The sequence below is a fragment of the Rattus norvegicus genome, chromosome X (assembly GCF_021556685.1).
Source record: "Rattus norvegicus strain SHRSP/BbbUtx chromosome X, alternate assembly SHRSP_T2T, whole genome shotgun sequence".
In the NCBI taxonomy this organism is placed as follows: Eukaryota; Metazoa; Chordata; class Mammalia; order Rodentia; family Muridae; genus Rattus; species Rattus norvegicus.
Genome location: NC_141554.1, coordinates 66,870,174 through 66,879,586, shown reverse-complemented (window position 1 = coordinate 66,879,586; position 9,413 = coordinate 66,870,174). Strand labels below are relative to the sequence as shown.

The following is a 9,413-nucleotide window of genomic DNA, read 5'->3' as shown; positions in this document are numbered from 1 at the left end:
ATATATTTTTAAATTTTATTTTTTACTTTACATTCTGCTCACTACCCCTATACCCTCCCACAATCCTTCCCCTATCCCCTTTGCTCCTTCACTGAGCAGGTGGTGTCTCCCTGGGTATCCCCCTGCCCTGGCACTTTAAGTCTCTGTGAGGCTAGGCACTTCTCCCACTGAGGCCATACAAGGCAGCCCAGCTAGAAGAACATGTCCCACATACAGGCAACACTTTTGGGAATAACCCCAACTCCAGTATGTTCTTTGGTTGGTTCAGACTCTTGAGAACCCAAGGGTCCAGATAGTTGGCTCTGTTGAACTTCCTGTGGAGTTCTTATCACCTTTGGGCTTGCAGTCTTTCCTCCTATTCTTCCATAAGAGTCCTCAAGCTCCAAGTCCAAGGCTGTGGGTGTCTATCTGAGTCAGCTGCTGGGTGGAGCCTCTCAGAGAACAACATGCTCCTGTCTGCAAGCATAGCAGAGCATCAGTAATGTCAGGGATTGCTGCTTGCCGATGGGATGATTCTCAACTTGGGCTGGTTATTGGTTGGCCTTTCCCTCAGGCTATACTCCATCTCCTGTGCCTGCATTTCTTGTAGACAGGATAACTTGGGTTGAAAGTTTTGTAGGCTGGATTATTTCTCGTGCTCCACTGAGGTTCCTGTGTGGCTACAGGAGGTGGCCTCTTCAGGTTCCATGTCCCCAATGCTAACACTCAGAACATTGACACTGAAAGACTGAATTCAAGACCAGCCTGAAGTCAAACCCTGTCTAAAGGAAAAACCACCTGGAGAGGTGGTTTAGCAATTAAGTACATTGGCTGCTCTTCCAGTGGACCAGAGTTCAAATCCCAGCAACCATATGGCAGCTCACAACTGTAATTGTTCCAGGGGACCAAACACCCTCACACAGACATACATGTAGACAAAACAGATCAATGCACATAAAATAAAAATCACTTTAAAAGAAAAAAGACGATCATGAGATTGGTTTATTGAAAACTAGTTTCTGGGGCTAGAGAAATGGCTCAGTGGTTAAGAACACTAACTGCTCTTCCAGAGGTCCTGAGTTCAATTCCCAGTGACCACATGGTGGCTCACAGCCATCTGTAATGGAATCTGATGCCCTCTTCTCTTGTGTCTGAAGACAGCTCAGTGTGTGTATGTATGTATGTATGTATGTATGTATGTGTGTGTGTGTGTGTGTGTGTGTGTGTGTATCTTTTTTAAAAAAAAAACTAGTTTGTGTGGCTGGAAAGAGGGATCCATGGTTAAGAACACTGGATGCTCTTCCAGAGGACCTGGGTTCAGTTCCTAGATCACATGGCTGCTTACAACTGTAACTCCAGTTTTAGGGAATCCAGCACCTTTACCTGGCTTCTGTAGGCACCAGGTGTGCACGTGGTACCCAGTTAGATACATGTAATTGGCTTCTGCAAAAATCTTGATCTGAGTATATATTTTGCCAACTTTCAATAAATCAATTCTTGACAGTAATCGAATATTGCTGAAGATAAAAGCAGAAGATAGCAGATACCCTAGCTGCTTGTTTAGAATAATTATATCCTTAGCACTGAGGAGGCTTGGGGGGGGGGTCTCAAAAAAAGGGAGGTAGGTTTGGTATGATTTTGGTTCTTTTTTTTTTTAATAAAGTTTTTTTTTTTATTTTACTTTAGGTATATAAGTACTGTAGCTGTCTTCAGACACACCAGAAGGGGGTGCCAGATCCTTTTACAGATAGTTGTGAGCCACTATGTGATTAAGTCCGTCTGAGTTTAAGTCCATCCTGAACAGTTTCAGCTTCAGAACAGCCAGGGCTACGGAGAGACCCTATCACACACACACAAAAATTTCTTCTCATGGCCTCTTTCTACTTTTTTATTTAGGAGTCTGCATGTACACCTGCAAGCCAGAAGAGGGCATCAGATCCCTTTTTTTTTTTTTTTTTTTTTTTGTTCTTTTTTTCAGAGCTGGGGACCGAACCCAGGGCCTTGCGCTTCCTAGGCAAGCGCTCTACCACTGAGCTAAATCCCCAACCCCAAAACACTAATGATTTACTTTTTTTTTTCTTTTTTTTTTCGGAGCTGGGGACCGAACTCAGGGCCTTGCGCATGCTAGGCAAGCGCTCTACCACTGAGCTAAATCCCAACCCCCAGATCCCTTTTATAGATGGTAGTGAGCCCATATGGTTGCTGGAAATTGAACTCCGGACTTCTGAGCACACTGTAGCTGTCTTCAGACACACCAGAAGAGGGCATCGGATTCTGCTACAGACGACTGTGAGCCACCACGTGGTTGCTGGGGATTGAACTCAGAACCTCTGGAAGAGTAGTCGGTGCTCTTAACCTCTGAGCCATCTCTCCAGGCCGAACTCCGGACTTCTGGAAGATCACTGAGCCATCTCTTCAGCCCTGATTTTGGTTTTTCAAGACAGGGAAAAGGGAAGGGTCAAATAAAAATATGTATGAAAATGCCATGATGAAACTCCTAATTTTGTATGCTAATTATTAAAATTTCCTGCTCCCAGGGCTGGAGAGATGGCTCAGCCAGCAAGAGCACTGGCTGCTCTTCCAGAGGATCCGGGTTCAATTCCCAGCACCCACATGGCAGCTTACAACTTTCTGCAACTCCAGTTCCAGAAAACTTAGCATCCTCACACAGACATACATGCAGGCAAAATGCCAATGCACATAGAATAAATATTATTTTTTAAAAATTTCTGGTTGGGGATTTAGCTCAGCGGTAGAGCGCTTGCCTATGCGCAAGACCCTGGGTTCGGTCCCCAGCTCCGAAAAAAAAAAAAAAAGTTCTGCTACCTAAAAGTGGGAAGACTCCTATGAAACATGGTTAGTGGGGTCTGGAGAGATGGTTCAGAGGTTAAGAGCACTGGCTGCTCTTCCAGAGGTCAATTCCTAGCACCCACATGGTGGCTCATAGCCATCTATAATGAGATGTGGTGCCCTCTTCTGGCCTTCAGGCATACATGCAGGCAGAACACTGTATACATAATAAATCTTGTTTAAAAAGTCATTTAAAAAATGGTAAGGATCAAGCAAAAGGCCCTGGGTTTGGTCCCCAGCTCTGAAAAAAAGAAAAGAAAAAAATGGTAAGGAGGTAGAGTTCAGACCTAGTATAGATGAGGCTCTGAGTCAATCTCTAACATAACTAACACAAAATGAGTGTTTTCATGTAGATATAAAGTCCACACTAAAATTTAGTGAGTCAGTCATTTTTGTGTATGTCTCAGTGCCTGAGTGCATATATGTGCATTACGTGTATACAGGAAACCACAGATGTCAAAATAAGATGTCAGGTCCCCTGGAGCTGAGTTGTGAGCTCTCCTATGGGTTCTGGGAACTGAATCTCGATGCTTTAACAAGAGCAGCAGGCACCGTTTATTGCTGAGCTATCTCTCCAGGCACCTCAGGTCATTTGCTTTCTGTTATTCAGCTAGAACCACAGCCCGTGAGATTGTAACACTCCTGTTCAGAGTGGGTTTTCTCTGCTTAAATCTTTTGTTAATCCTGAGATTCAAGAAGAAAGAAAAAAGGGACTGAGTCCGCCATTGTCCAAATTAAAGCAAGCTGTACTCAAGTGCACTGCAGGCTGGCCGGCTGGCCAGCTGGCTGTCCCGGTCTCCTCTAAGAGCAGCCCCCACTGGCTTCTTGAAGCCCCCGCCCCCAGGGGAGATAAGGCGCTAAGGCCTTTGCAGTGGGAGAGAGAGTTGGTGATTATTCATTGTTAAAAGGATACTATGAAAAGGTGAGGAACAAAGACAAGGATATGCACCAAGTGAATGGGAGTTAAAGGCCCTAACAAAGGCAAAGACGCACAAGGGCGAATGGGGGTTTTAAGGCCTCACACCAGGAATTTACTCTTGATTTCAAATAGAGGCCTTAATTAGCAGGGACTTCACACAGGACAAACAGACTTATCTCTTAGCTGGATTTTAGCACCAAGCAAACTGCTTTGATATAAACAGAACTCTCATCCTGTGAGATAGGTTCTCCGTTTTGGCCTTATTTCAACCTGCAAGGTATTTGTTCTGGCCTTGGTCTCATACTTTCTGAAACTATGCTCACGTGCAAACCCAGAGAGGTGTGTTTCCATGGTGATTACAAATTATTCAATCAAGTTAATAAGATTAATCTTCACAACTCCACCCGTTGTTAACTACACACTCAGCCAGACCACATCATTATAAATCATAACACTTTCGTCTCAATACAAAATGCATCTAGTCCATCTCTAAAAGTCTCCATAGTCATTAAACAGTCTCATCTGGGACCTAAGGTACTGTTTTCTGTAAGCCAATGTAAAATTAAAACATAAATTATACACTTTGTGAAGATAAATATTCCCATTTGCAAAGGGAAGAATGGGTTTACAGAAACAAAAGATCTGGCCAGAACGAGACCAAAACCCACAGGTCAAACCTCAAATCCTTGTCAGGCACATGAGGTTCATGATGGAACCATTGGGGATTTAGCTCAGTGGTAGAGCGCTTGCCTAGGAAGCACAAGGCCCTGGGTTCGGTCCCCAGCTCCGAAAAAAAAAGGGGGGGGGGAGAAATCTTGGGTAGTCCAAACTGTCAAGTTCTGCTACACATGTCTTGGCCTCATTGGGTCTTGGAAGATTTTATGATACTGCCCTACCCCTTCATATTCTTTTTTTTTTTAAGATTTATTTATTATATTAAGTACACTGTAGCTGTTTTCAGACACACCAGAAGAGGGCATCAGATCCCATTACAGATGGTTGTGAGCCACCGTGTGGTTGGTAGGAATTGAACTCAGGACCTCTGGAAGGGCAGTCAGTGCTCTTAACCACTCAGCCATCTCTCCAGCCCCCCCCCCTTCATATTCTTGAATCTTACATGCCTGTAAAACCAAGAACACATGGGTAACGCTGCCAGTTCTGTTTTTAAGTCAGCTCAGTCTCTTTGGGTTTTAGTCAGCCTTCATAAACAAAAAATTGTAGTGGGCTCTGTGGCTAGATGGTGAGTTTAGAGCAGGGAACCCCTGTTTTTTGGTTAAGTTAGGTTCTCTCCTTTCAATTCATTTGTATTTTCACAAGATGGAGCCTTTGATGGGTAGGCCCTCGGAGAAACTTCTTTATTGTGCAGTAAAGAAGGGTCCTATGTAATGGCGCTTAGTCTTATAATTACAACTGCTGTTTCAGAGTCAGACTTATTTACAAATCTTAAAACCTCTGACCCAGGGGTTGGGGATTTAGCTCAGTGGTTGAGCGCTTGCCTAGGAAGCGAAAGGCCCTGGGTTCGGTCCCCAGCTCCGGAAAAAAAAACCAAAAAAAAAAAAAAAAAAAAAAACCTCTTGACCCTTGCCAAACTATGTTTTTCATATTCTATTCCCTTTGTTGTTTTACTGTAGGTCTGAACAAAGGCAGTGACACCTAACGGGACAGCCTCCTGTCTTGACATTCCCTCCTCCAAATTAGTCCATTACTTTTAAATTCAGCCTTACTCTGCTTCTCAGGATGGAGGTAGAAAACAGTCCGATTCTTTACCAGAATACAACAAGAATGACCTCTAGAGTGCACATTCCCTTCCGAAACCTCACAAGGTGGGCCTCCACTTTTGCATTTCTCTAAGCATTGTGGTCTTTTAAACTCACCAGAATAACCAGTTTAGAGAGTTCCCAGACAGTCAGGTTTGTCACACGAGACATCCTATCTCCAAAAACAAAACAAAACAAAAACCCTTAGTAAATGTAGAAAAGGAAATGTTGTAGCATACGAAGCAAAGAACTAGCAGAACCATCATATTTAATGAAACAGTGGGCTAGGCTTATATAGCTCATAGGACTCTTGTCTGTATATCCAGGGCTCCAGTTTCCACCACCTAGCACTTAAAAAGAAACCGTACTAAAACATCAGAACTTTGTGATATCTTGTAGTGACATAAATAGGGAAAGTTTTTTTTTTTAATTTTATTATCTTTTTTTTACACTCCAGATTTTATCCCCCTCCTGGTCCACCCTCTGACTGTTCCACATCCCCTTCCCCAGTCTCCACGAGGATGTCCCCACCCCACCCATCCTACCAGTGTTCTAAACTCCCTGGGGCCTCCAGTCTCTTGAGGGTTAGATGCATCTTCCCTGACTGAACCCAGACCTGGGAGTCCTCTGCTGTATATGTGTTGGAGGCCTCATCTCAGCTGGTGTCTGCTGCCTGGTTGGTGATCCAGTGTCCGCGAGATCTCAGGGGTCCAGGTTAACTGAGACTGCTGGTCCTCCTACAGATAGGGAAAGTTTTAACATGCATAAAATCAAGAAAGACAAGTGTATTCACTCACATCTGTAATTTGAACACCCAGGAGACTGAGTCAGTGTTGTAAAATTGGAGCTACTCAGAGCTACACAGCAAGGCAGTCTCAAAAGGGAGGGAGTGAGAATTGTGGGTTATTGAAGCAACTGGGCTGAAATTCAGAGGATACAATTTTATTGGATTTAAATTCATGTTCATGTTTAGAACAGTCCAGGACTGCTACCACCCAGTTCAGCTCTGCAGTATTGCTCTCTGACACTTAGCAAATGAGATATACATATTAGTAATGGAAAAGACAGAACATTACTGACAGGATATTGATAACATAACTTGGGATGTGTAAGAGAATAAAATGACAAAATTAAAGACAAACATGCACAATTATTCCTTATCTACCATACATATGCGATAGATATAAACTATTCAGGCATACATTCACATGGAATAAGATATGTGGCACACAGGGGTTGGGGATTTAGCTCAGTGGTAGAGCGCTTGCCTAGCAAGCACAAGGCCCTGGGTTCGGTCCCCAGCTCCGGAAAAAAGAACCAAAAAAAAAAAAAAAGAAAAAAAAGATATGTGGCACATGTCTTCAATCTCAGCACTTGGAAGGGAGAGGCAGATGGATCTCTGTGAGTTTGAGACAAGTCTGGTCTATAGAGTGAGTCCAGGACTGCCAGGACTCTGTTACACAGAGAAGCCCTGTCTCAAAAAAATTTAAAACAAGCAAACAAACAAAAACAAAACAAAAAGATATGTGTGAGTAAATCTAGCATTTTGCTAAAATATCCAAAGGATATGAACAATTAGAAAATAGACAATATTCTCCTTGGTTGGGACAACTCCATTATGGAGATGTCAATGCCTCCAAATTTTTCATTCCATTCCATGTGATCTCCATCAAAACTTCAGTAAATTTTGAAAAATATTTGTTTTCTTTTATGCACGTGAGTGAACATGTCCACATATGCACACTGTGGTTCATGTGGAAGAGCCTGTTCTCTCCTTCCATCATGTGAGTCTTGGACATTGACCTCAAGTCACAGGGCTTGTCAGCAGGGCACCTTTATCTGCTAAGCCATCTCACTCCCAGCCCCTAAATTTCAGTAAGGTTTTAAAAGAGCTTGTTCAGGGACTGGAGAGATGGCTCAGCAGTTAAGAGCAGTACCCCTTGTGCAGTAGTCTTAAGGTGGTTCATAAATAGTTCAAACCCCAGAGGGATTCAATGTCTTTGGCTACTCTGGGCACCATCACTCATAAGTATACACACACACACACACACACACACACACACACACACACATACACACACACACACACACACAGACTTAAAAATAATAAAAGCAAGTGGAGGGCTATCATCGTTTGCTCATTTAATTGGCTTTTGGGGTTTTGTTTTTTGTTTTGTTGTTTTTTGAGACAGGGCCTCTCTATGTAGTCCTGTGACTCAGCAGTTAAGAGCACCTGGCTGCTCTTTCAAAGGACCCTGGGGGTATTCTTTAACTCCAGTTCCAGGCGATCCAACGCCATTTTCTGCCCTCAGCAGGCAATACTACACACACACACACACACACACACACACACACACACACACACACACACACACACACACACACGGTGCACTACACACTCATGAATGAAGACAAAAATACTCATAAATAATAGTACTTTTTAGGGGGTGGAGGGTGTTAAGACAGGGTTTCTGCATGTAGTCCTGGCTGCCCTGGAACTTGTTCTGTAGACCAGACTAGCTTTGAGCCCACAGACATTCACCTGCCTCTGCCTCCTGAGTACTGGGATTAAAGGCATGCGCCACCACTGTCCAGTTTAATAAAGTTTTATGATTTATTTTTTATTACTTTTAATTATGAGTATATGCGTATTGTCTGGGTATACACGTGTGCGAGTGGGCACCGAAGCCAGAGGCGTCGGACTCCTCTGGAACTGTTAAAAGCCGGATTCTGGTCCTCTGAAAGTGCAGTAAATTCTTTTAACCGCTGAGCTATATCTCCAGTCCTGACATACAACATTTTAGGGCATCTTTTTTAGATTATTCAATTGCTTATTTAATTTTTAAAATTACATTTATTTTATACAGTGTGTGGGTGGGGAGCGGGCGTTGTCACAGCCCAGGTGGAGGTCCGAGGACTTCCATTAGGGTCCGAGGAGACTCTAGATCGAACTCGGCTGTCAGGCTAGGCAGCAAACATCTTTACTGGCTTGACTTATCTCACCAGACCTAAAATCATAATGTAAAATGTGTTACTGCTGCAGAGACAGATCAATCATTCCACCGGAGTACAACCACACATAAAATTATTGTAATATATTTTATAGGCAGCAGATGCTATCAATGAGGAAAAGGCTTTTCCTGTTTTGAACAGAAAAAATTCACTGAACAAAAAGCCACGCCTAAGACATAGGAGTATTAGGTCCTGGAATAGACAATTTTGATTGGCAATTTTGAAATAAAAGTGCATAGTTGTTCAGGAACCAGACGTGTCCCCTCCGCCCCCATCCTTGTAATAAGGGCGGGGCATACAGGCACTCAGCCGGGGCAGTCGCGGGCGCCCGAGGCGTCCGCGCCTCGGCGCGCGCGTGCGCAGTAGGCAACGGAAGTACGACTAGATTCGATTCCGCCGCTGAGTTCACTTCCTGTATTATGCCGCTGCCCCTCCTCTTTCCCCACCTCGGTAGTGTCGCCGCCTCCACCGTGGGAGTGTAGGTGGAAACCAGCTCCTCCCTAACCGTCCGCCGCTTCTCGAAGAGCTACGGAGCCTGCGTAGTGCGCTACGCTAGGGTGATCAGCGCGGAAAGATAATTGACTCCTTCCGGCTTGAAACAAACCCTTAAAGCGTGCGCTAGGCAAACAGGAAGTGATGAGGCTGGGAAAAGGGGGTGGGTCCAGATCCGTCAGTTTGAGGGCGGAGCTGACGCACTCACGACTTTACTAGCCGAGCCATTAGGCTACGGTCTCGCTCCACCGCACGCCACGCTCTTCCTCCACGTGGAACGTCTAAAATGAACGAGGAGTGGCCTGTTTTACTTCCCTGCTCGTTCATCCGCCATGGAGGAATCCAGAACCTCCAGACGCGTGCGCATGAATGCGTGCGCTGCTTTTCCTGCTATGCACTCCAAC

General features: G+C 44.3%; 1 long non-coding RNA gene across 1 annotated transcript; it reads right to left on the bottom strand.

The window, feature by feature from the left end:
- Nucleotides 1-1,853: 1,853 nt before the first annotated feature.
- Nucleotides 1,854-9,155, bottom strand: LOC134484164 (uncharacterized). Its single transcript, XR_015646981.1, has 4 exons — nucleotides 8,964-9,155; nucleotides 6,122-6,242; nucleotides 5,623-5,677; nucleotides 1,854-2,400 (listed from the first exon to the last, which is right to left on the bottom strand). It is a non-coding gene; the product is annotated as an uncharacterized LOC134484164 (long non-coding RNA).
- Nucleotides 9,156-9,413: the final 258 nt, after the last annotated feature.